The sequence below is a fragment of the Bufo bufo genome, chromosome 3 (genome assembly GCF_905171765.1).
Source record: "Bufo bufo chromosome 3, aBufBuf1.1, whole genome shotgun sequence".
Classification (NCBI taxonomy): domain Eukaryota; kingdom Metazoa; phylum Chordata; class Amphibia; order Anura; family Bufonidae; genus Bufo; species Bufo bufo.
In genome coordinates, this window is record NC_053391.1 from 28,596,070 (window position 1) to 28,606,192 (window position 10,123).

Here is a 10,123-nt window from a genome sequence, read left to right on the forward strand (position 1 = left end):
TGTTTCTGCCGCCTGTATTTGTAATATATTAAACGTTAGTTATCATTGGTTGTGGGGTGCGCCTCCCCCCCCAGTATTAAAAACATTGTTGGCGCAGTGCGCCCTCCCCCTTCTCCCTCCCTAGTATTAAAATCATTGGTGGCAGTGGCCACAGAGTCCTCTCACCTCCTTTCATTGGCAGCAGTAGCAGCTCCTGATCGGAGCCCCAGCAGTGTTGTCCTGGGGCTCCGATCGGTTACCATGGCAGCCAGGACATTACTGAAGCCCTGGCTGCCATAGTCAGCTCCCTGCTGCTGTGTGTACTGTGCACAGGGCAGCAGGGAGAGTGTCAAGTCCTATTCACCCTGATAGAGCTCTAGGGATGAAAAGATCCCAGGTTCTACCCCCTAAGGGGGGAAGTAGTTATTAAATAAAAAGTAAAAAAAAAAAACACACCAAAATATTAAGTATAAATCACCCCCTTTCCCAATTTTTCATATAAAATATATAAATAATAAATAAATAAACATATTACATTTCGCCACGTCCGAAAAGTCCAAACTATTAAAATATTAAAAAAAATCTCCTATGCAGTGAACGCCGTAAAAGAAAAAAGAAAAACCGTTTTTTTTTGCATGGTATCGAGTATCGCAATACTTTATTATGGTATCGAAACCGAATCAAAATTTTGGTATCGAAACAACCCTTTATCAGGGGTGCACAACTGCCCGGAGCGCCCCACAGCACTGGACTACATCTCGTGCTCCCTAGCAGGAGCAGGTCGGGTCCCCTGTTGTGACAGCGGGGGGAGCTGAGAAGACAGAAGCGGTTTATTAGTGCTTCTGCCTTCTCCTCAAGGAGCGCTATGCAGTTTAGACCCTGGCGATCATGTGATAGCGGGGTGTCTCGGAGGAGCGCAGAGCTGCAGGGTCAGTAGACGCTGATCAGCTCTGCCTTGTACAATGCTCCCCCCCAGCAGGCTGGTTCCCCTGTAACTTGGGCTCCTTTTGATTCTCCAGTTACAATGGAAATAGTGCAAAGAAAAAGGCTGTGTCAGAAAGGCATTTCAAAGCATTTGTTTGGGACAAATTATGTGGCAAATATATTGTAACGGATCTCCTTGCACCCCGACTAAGTACCTCCGTTGATGGATGCTCCTAGTGCTTCCAGAGGGCTCCAAGCACTCCACTTGACACCGTAATCACTGCCGACCCCGCAAACTGCCGCAGCTTGGTTGAGGTCTCGCCGTCTTCCACCCACCCTGGGCCCAAGACCAGGATCCAACTTCCAGTTTGTAGAACCGTATTGTAATCCCAGGGGAGTATAATACCAATAGCAATCCCCAGAGTAAATATAGCTGTTCCCCCACACATGAGATGACACTATATGTTGAGGGTAAAACAGGAACTCCTTTATTGAAGACCAACTCAGTATATATACAGTTCAAGAAGTCTAAAAAACATAAATCAATCAACCATGAACAACATGCAAACAGATATCTTCACCCACTCCATAATGAATGAATAGGGAAAGAGGAGACACATGTGATGGGATTATCTCCTGAGTGTATCATAGGGTGATCTACTCATCTAGGAGTCGGCTGCTCCTAGGGTCAGCTATCTTAATCCCATCACTAACACAATCAGTGGGAGTCTCAGTGCAGAGTTAACCCTTTTTGTGTTGCTGGATTCACACCCTGCACCTTTAATGGGCAATAGGAAATATGTGGCATATAAATTCCACACATAAATCAGGGTTCATAGTTCCTTGTAGCCCCAAAAGGTCTGAGGGGGTCTCCATAGTTCTGGGTCCATAGTCCGTAGGAAGGAGGCTAGCCCTCAGGCCTCTCCAGCAGCCCCAGTGACGATTTAGTCCGTCACACACATATATATATATATATTATATGTTACAAAATGTAAAAAAAAAATTGAAAACACTATAAAAAAAATACAAAGAAAAGAAAAAACTAAGAAAAAGTGCTAAAAAAAAAAAGTCAGGATCCCCCAGAGCTCTTTTTAAGACCTCCTAGAGGACATATTTTGTGGCTAAAAATATATATCTAAAAAAAAAAAACTTTACCAAAAAATGTAAAAATAAAAATAAAAAATACAAGTAAAAGAAAAAGTTGCAATATATAATTGCTCACTGTCCCTTTTGGGGGACATATTATGTGACAAGAATATATTTAAAAAATAAGTAATAAAGTGATTATAAAAAAAAATGTATAAAATACAAATAAAAGGAAAATGTGAAAAATAAGTCAGTGTCCCCCAAAGTTCTTTTTGTAGCAGAAATATATTAGTTAATAAAAGTAAACAAAAAAGAAAAAAATTATAATATACATGAGAAAAAATTCCCACACGAACCAAAACCATCACCATTATCAATTTACAGACCCTTTTTAAAATACATTTTTTATTATTTATACTTAAAATAAATGCCCCGTGTTGGTGGCTTGATGTCATCCATAGAGTGCAGGCCTCCAACCGGCTACTCTTATTGTATGATGGCATCCGCCACAGTTATGACATACAGACCATACAGACAATACAGTGTATAATGTGAATTAGAAGGTAGATGGTTGGTGTAGGAAATCTTTCCCTAGTGCACACTCTTTCTAACCTTTGCCCAGGGGTCGCCCCTGATGGTGGAGTTTCCTGTCCGCGTACCTTCCCTCCTTTCCCTATAACACCCTAACAGTGATAGTGTAGTGCAAACAAATAACAGATATACGATACTGCCACAACATAGATAATTGTTGTACAAAGCAATGGCCCAACGCGTTTCGCCCATTCAAGGGCTCCTCAGGGGGTCTCTGTTCCAATGATACAGATAGTATAGTGACACCTGTTAATGTGTTTATCCCAAGATATATACAGTAACACTTTTTGCAGTGTCTAGGTAGATGGTACAATCACCATATATACATTATCCCTTTCGTCGTCTCAAATAGGTATTGCAGACGTCATAATCAAAAATGGTACAACAGACCTGATCAGATGAGGGCTGGGTATCGCGCTAGCTCCTATTTTGATGGTAGGTGCTGCTACCTGTAATCCAACATATATAGTAAAAAGCAAGTACTAGAAGTAGATAGAGATGTATACAGAGAGACCCTTATTCGAGGTTCTTATTCTTTACTTCAACATCCAGGGACATTCAGGTTCACTTACAGTTTAGCTCCCAGCTCCTGACGTGACTGCCTCCTCCCAGGGTCGATATGGCAGTGGCATACATGGGAAATTCTGTTCTTTTAAAATCGGCGCTCCTCAGGCACTTCCGCCCCGTGTAACGCACGCCGCGGCCTTACTTCCGGTCTGGTGGAACGCAAACGCCACTTCCGGTTCCACGATTCACCAGGACACCGGCCTCTAGCGATTGTTAGAGGTAGGAAGACACGACTGCACTTCTTTAAAGCCAAGCAGTGAATAGTTTAACCCCTAATACGCCTCCTAAATGAGGGCGAGCAGTGACTTCTGATGCCATAATTCTATTTATTCATCCAATGATTAGGACATAGGGGAATCTCGGATCATTAGATACAGATCCAGATTCATAACAGATCACAATCATGACTCTGGTGGCGTCATCTTGTATTTGAGTACTTCCCGCACTCATGACCAATTTTTGAACTATCATTAATACCTTAAACAGAAGCTTAAGGGGCTTAGTCCTCTTTAAACTATATTCCCGACTAAGGGATAGGGGTTACCCCAATGCAACTCTGAGGAAGGCTTTCCAGTAGGCTTTGGGTACAAATAGAGAGGCCTTGCTTACCCCTAAAAAAAACAAGATAAAAATGAAAAAGCACAGACCAGACTTATTTCTATCTATGATACTGCAAATAAAGAAGTAAAAGAAATACTAGAAAAGTACTGGCCAATCCTTAAAATGGATCCCGAAGTGAGTAAGAACATCGTGTCTTATCCAAGTATCACATACCGCAAAGGCAGAAGCCTGAGAGACAGGCTAGTGAGTAGCCACTATGTACCTGTGGCACCGTCAGGAACTTGGCTGGACAGGCATAAGGCCATCCTTCATATAAGATAGGGCCAGGGGCTATCCATAGTATTCAGTATATTTGGCAGACTAGATGGACCAAATGGTTCTTATCTGCCGACACATTCTATGGACCGTAGACCCACGGGCATGTTTAGATGTGGACCATACAAGGCGTGCACCTCCATTTCCACATGTAAGACAGTTTACGTGCTCGGCGACTGGCAGGGTTTTCACTATAAGAGATTTCATCAATTGCAGGACTAAAGGGATGATTTATATCTGCTAATGCCCATGCCCAAAATATTATATAGGGAAGACTTATAGGGAACTCGGGAAAAGAATCTGTGAACACCTAAATGATGTAGTGAAGAAGAAGGTAACGCCAGTCGCCGACCATGTAAATTAATTCCATGGAGGAAGTGCTAAGGCTCTAAAATTTTCTGCTTTGGAGTGTGTACCCATGTCCCCTAGAAAGGGAGACTGGAATAAAAAGAATCCTCCAAAGAGAAGCGGAATGGATTTTTAGATGTAAGTCTCAAGCCCCCTAGGCCTAAACGAGAGACTATCTGTTACCTGCTTCATTGAATAGTGTAGGTCTGGTCTGTTAAACAATCCCACAGTTGGAAAAGAGAAACTGGTCGGACTGTGGGATTGGACCGTATTATAGATGGACGTTATGGAATTGGCTAGTAAAAAATAAAAAAATAAAAATTCTTAGCCAAAAGATCACCCTGAAAAGAGGACTAAGCCCCTTAAGCTTCTGTTTAAGGTATTAATGATAGTTCAAAAATTGGTCATGAGTGCGGGAAGTACTCAAATACAAGATGACGCCACCATAGTCATGATTGTGATCTGTTATGAATCTGGATCTGGATCTAATGATCCGAGATTCCCCTATGTCCTAATCATTGGATGAATAAATAGAATTATGGCATCAGAAGTCACTGGGGGACCGCTCCCCCCATTTAGGAGGCGTATTAGGGGTTAAACTGTTCACTGCTTGGCTTTAAAGAAGTGCAATCGTGTCTTCCTACCTCTAACAATCGCTAGAGGCCGGTGTCCTGGTGAATCGCAAAACCAAAAGTGACGTTTGCGTTCCACCAGACCGGAAGTTATGCCGCGGCGTGCGTTACACGGGCAGGAAGTGCCTGAGGAGCGCCGATCTTAAAAGAACAGAATTTCCCATGTATGCCACTGCCATATCGACCCTGGGAGGAGGCAGTCACGTCAGGAGCTGGGAGCTAAACTGTAAGTGAACCTGAATGTCCCTGGATGTTGAAGTAAAGAATATGACCTCGACTAAGGGTCTCTCTGTATACATCTCTATCTACTTCTAGTACTTGCTTTTTACTATATATGTTGGATTACAGGTAGCAGCACCTACCATCAAAATAGGAGCTAGAGCGATACCCGGCCCTCATCTGATCAGGTCTGTTGTACCATTTTGGATTATGACGTCTGCAATACCTATTTGAGACGACGAAAGGGATAATGTATATATGGTGATTGTACCATCTACCTAGACACTGCAAAAAGTGTTACTGTATATATCTTGGGATAAACACTAACAGGTGTCACCATACTATCTGTATCACTGGAACAGAGACCCCCTGAGGAGCCCTTGAATGGGCGAAACGCGTTGGGCCATTGCTTTGTACAACAATTATCTATGTTGTGGCAGTATCGTATATCTGTTATTTGTTTGCACTACACTATCACTGTTAGGGTGTTATAGGGCAAGGAGGGAAGGTACGCGGACGGGGAACCCCACCATTAGGGGCGACCCCTGGGCAAAGGTTAGAAAGAGTGTGCACTAGGGAAAGATTTCCTACACCAACCATCTACCTTCCAATTCACATTATACACTGTGTAAGTCTGCATTGTCTGTATGTCATGACTGTGGCGGATGCTATCATACCATAAGAGTAGCCGGTTGGAGGCCTGCACTCTATGGATGACATCAAGCCACCAACAAGGGGCATTTATTTTAAGCATAAATAATAAAAAGTATATTTTCCAGGACGTCCCTCCATGACAGTACCCACTGGAGGATGTCCTATTGGATCTCTGTAGGGACAGGAAGCGTGAGAGGTTAAAAGGCCCCTCCCCTACCCTCCCACCAGTGTTCTTCCTGTCCCTACAGGGATAGGAGCAGTGAGTGGATCCCTGCTTAATGTAGGGAGCAAACACTAGGCTGAGGCTGGTCGGGGGGCTCTTGCCTCTCCTCTTCAGCCTCCGTGGGGCCTAAAAGCCAGCACCCCTCTGGGAGGGGTCCCCTAGCTTGTCCGGTACCTTTTTTTCCTGGCAGGCCGCAGGTACCCGGACGCTGAGCGGCTTCTCCGACGGAGCTCTGCGCTCAGCAGCGGCTCCGCCCTCCTCGATGATGCGATCGGCGTCTCTTCCTGATGACCCGGAAGTGACGCGTCCAAGATGGCGGCGCGCATACATGCTGGAGGCCTCGGTTTGGGGCCTCGCATGTGGGGGTGATTTTTCTATGGAAGAGTCCCCCAGAAGAGGAGGCGGTCCCGGCGGCGATGAGGGGAGGGCCTGTAAGGTAGGAACCTTATTTAAATGCTATGATGTATGCTTATGTGGCGGTTGCATCATGGAGGGCCAAGGTGTGAGCAAGCTAGATGCGGTAGCTGACCCCCTCGTCCAGAGTAATGTAAGTAGTATCCGGCTGGCAGGTGTATAGTTCCCCCTAGGCTGGTTTTTATATCTCCTTCTCCCCCTATTAAGGTGGAAAAAGAGGCGGGACATAGACCGCATGGAGACGCCAAGAAAAAAACTAAGAAGTGTGCGACATGCACAAAAAAGCTGTCTGAGTCGTATAAAAAAGCCCTCTGCATGGATTGCTTAGCAAGGATCCTGAAGGAAGAACAACCATCCTTCCTGGAAGAGCTGAGAACCATCGTCAGGGAGGAAGTACAGGCGGCCGGAATGAATCAGCCCCCTTCTCTTCCAGTTCCCGCTTCCCCTCCGTCCAAGTGTACCAGGGTACACTTAGTATCGGATTCAGAGGAAGAAACCGGGTACCCTTCAGACGATCGGGAGGATCAGATCCCCCCTTCGATGTCAGAGGAGCCAAGGAAATACCTGTTTTCCTCGGATCAGCTGGACTCGCTCCTTACTGCAGTAAGGCAGACCATGGCAGTGGAGGAGGAGGAGCCGAAACGTTCTATACAGGACGAGATGTTCGGCGGATTAAGGGCCAGGAAAAGAAAGATTTTCCCGGTGAATTCTTACCTTCAAGATCTGATCAAAGAGGAATGGGAAGAAGGTGACAAAAAGCTCTATATTCCCAGGGAATTCAAGAGCAGACTGGCCTTCAATCCAGAGGAGACTAAACTTTGGGATGAAATTCCAAAAGTCGACATCCAGGTGGCCAAGGTGGTGAAGAAGACATCTATTCCTTTCGAGGATTCTTCACAATTAAAAGACCCCATGGACCGGAAAATGGATGGACTCCTGAAGAAGGCCTGGGAATCCTCAGCGGCCACTATTAATGCTAACATTTCAGCAACCTCAGTGGCTCGAGCTATGTGCTTATGGCTGGAGCAACTAGAGGAGCATCTCAAGATGAAAACCTCCAGGGAGGAAATTCTTGAGTCCTTACCCTTATTAAAATTTGCTGCATCCTTCATGGCGGATGCCTCTGCAGAGTCCATTCGTTTCGCTGCCAGGAACGACGCTCTTACGAATACTGCAAGACGGGCCCTCTGGCTCAAATCCTGGACAGGAGACATTGCCTCTAAAAACAAATTATGCGCAATTCCCTTCACCGGAACATACCTTTTCGGCCAGGTCCTCGATTCCATTCTGGAAAGCGAAGCCGATAAAAAGAAAGGGTTTCCGGAGGGAAAAGCAAAAAAGCCTGTGCAGCCCTTTCGTAAGACCTCCAAACAGTATACACCCTCAGAGAGAGGGAAAGGTAAAACAGGTAGATGGAGCTACCCTAAAGGAGGGAGAGGTAGGGGGTTCCTCTTCAATCCCAACTCAGGCCCAAGTAAGCAATGACATCAGGCCAGTAGGGGGCAGGCTCCGCTTATTTTGGGAATCCTGGACTCGGATTACCCAAAACCAGTGGATCCTAAAAACCATCCGAGAAGGGGTAAAATTAGATTTCCGTGGTCCTCCCCCGGAAAGATTCCTGGTTACAAAAGTCCATTCAGTGAGTCAGCAGAATCAATTAGGTCTGGACGTGCAGAAGCTACTAAAATTAAATGCTATCGTCCAGGTTCCGGAAAATCAGAAATTTCTAGGTCATTACTCAAGTCTCTTTCTAATAAAGAAACCAGACGGATCCTTCAGGACAATTATCAATTTGAAGTCCCTGAACAAATCATTAACCTATCACAAATTCAAAATGGAATCCATAAAGTCGGCAATTCCGTTGATTTCAGAGGGAGACCTTCTATGCACCTTGGACCTGAAGGATGCATATTACCACATCCCGATTCACCCCCTACACCAGAAATATCTCAGGTTTGCAGTCATTCAGGAGGGGACGGTTCTTCATTATCAATTCCAGTGTCTCCCCTTTGGAATCTCTTCAGCCCCTCGAATCTTTACAAAAGTCATCACGGAAATTGTGGCGCATTTGAGAAAGCAGCAAATAAGGATTGTTCCATATTTGGACGATTTTCTTCTTATAGCCAACACAAAACAAAATCTAGAGGGCACTATTCATCAGACCTTAGCCCTCTTCAAGGATCTAGGTTGGGTGATAAATTACCCCAAATCCGACCTGGTACCAAACACCAAAAAACAGTTCTTAGGAGTTCTCTTGGACACAGAAAGTCAGTTCTCCTTCCTTCCAGAATCCAAACAGGAGACGATAAGGAGAAAGATTTTGACCTTCCAGAAACAGAAGGGTCATACTTTAAGGGAGGCAATGAAGATCCTTGGCCTAATGACTTCATGCATCTCAGTGATCCCGTGGGCCCAGTTCCATTCCAGGGGCCTACAGTCCGCAGTGCTGGCAGCTTGGGACAGGGATCATCAGTCCTTGGACTCGAAGGTAACACTTACAAAGCGGTGTCTAGATTCTCTATCCTGGTGGACCAATCCCGGAAACCTAATGAAGGGGGTTGCCTGGAACCTTTCTCCTTCTATAATCATCACCACGGATGCAAGCCAGTGGGGTTGGGGGGCCCATCTGGAAGGACATGTCTTCCAGGGCAAATGGTCCACCCTGGACAGCCGCAGATCATCAAACTACAGGGAGCTGAAGGCGGTATGGAAGACACTAATATCAGCCGAATATATTCTCTCCAACCACCACATCAGAGTGCTGTCAGACAACATAACCACCGTATGTTACCTGAAGCGTCAGGGGGGTACCAGGAACCCTCTACTTCTGGAGTTATCCGGAAAAATATTTCACTGGGCAGAGAGGAAAGTCCTCTCGGTGACAGCGGTCCACTTAAAGGGGACAGAGAACTCCACGGCAGACTTTCTGAGCAGACACTGTCTCGATGCAGGCGAATGGTGTCTAAACCGGGAAGTTTTCCTTCAAATATGCCATCAATGGGGGTTCCCACAGATAGACCTATTTGCCTCCAGAAAGAACACCCAGGTAGATCAATTTTTCTCCCTGAACCCCAGAGACAATCCGAGGGGGGTAGACGCCTTATCCCACAAATGGGACATGGAATTAGCTTATGCCTTTCCTCCGTTTCCTTTAATTCCGCTGGTCCTGAAAAAACTAAAGGCTTGCTCAGCGACCCTTATCCTGATAGCCCCAGCCTGGCCAAAGAGAGCCTGGTTTCCGCTCTTGACGGACTTACTCCTAGAAGACCCAATAGCCCTTCCAGCAAGGAAGGACCTTCTCGTTCAGGGGCCCCTGGAACACCCGAATCTCGAGAAGTTAATGCTAACAGCCTGGATCCTGAAAGGCAGATCCTGAGAAGTAAGGGCCTTTCGGATAAGGTAATCTCAACCTTGCAGCAGAGCCGAAAACCGGTAACCTCTGCCATATACTTAAAGATATGGAAAAGGTTTTTATCATGGCTCGCAGACACTCATCCAGGAATCTCGGTCCCATCTATAGGCTGCATTCTGGACTTTTTACAGGCAGGGTTCGACCTAGGCCTAAAGCCCAGTACCCTTAAGGTCCAGATTTCGGCTTTGAGTAATTTTC

At 45.6% G+C, this 10,123-nt stretch overlaps 1 protein-coding gene across 2 annotated transcripts in view; it reads left to right on the forward strand.

Annotated features, from left to right (window-relative positions):
- Window positions 1-10,123, forward strand: part of LOC120994415 (zinc finger protein 420-like) — a 289,066-nt gene that overhangs the window by 252,629 nt on the left and 26,314 nt on the right. The gene's annotated exons all lie outside the window — the stretch shown is intronic.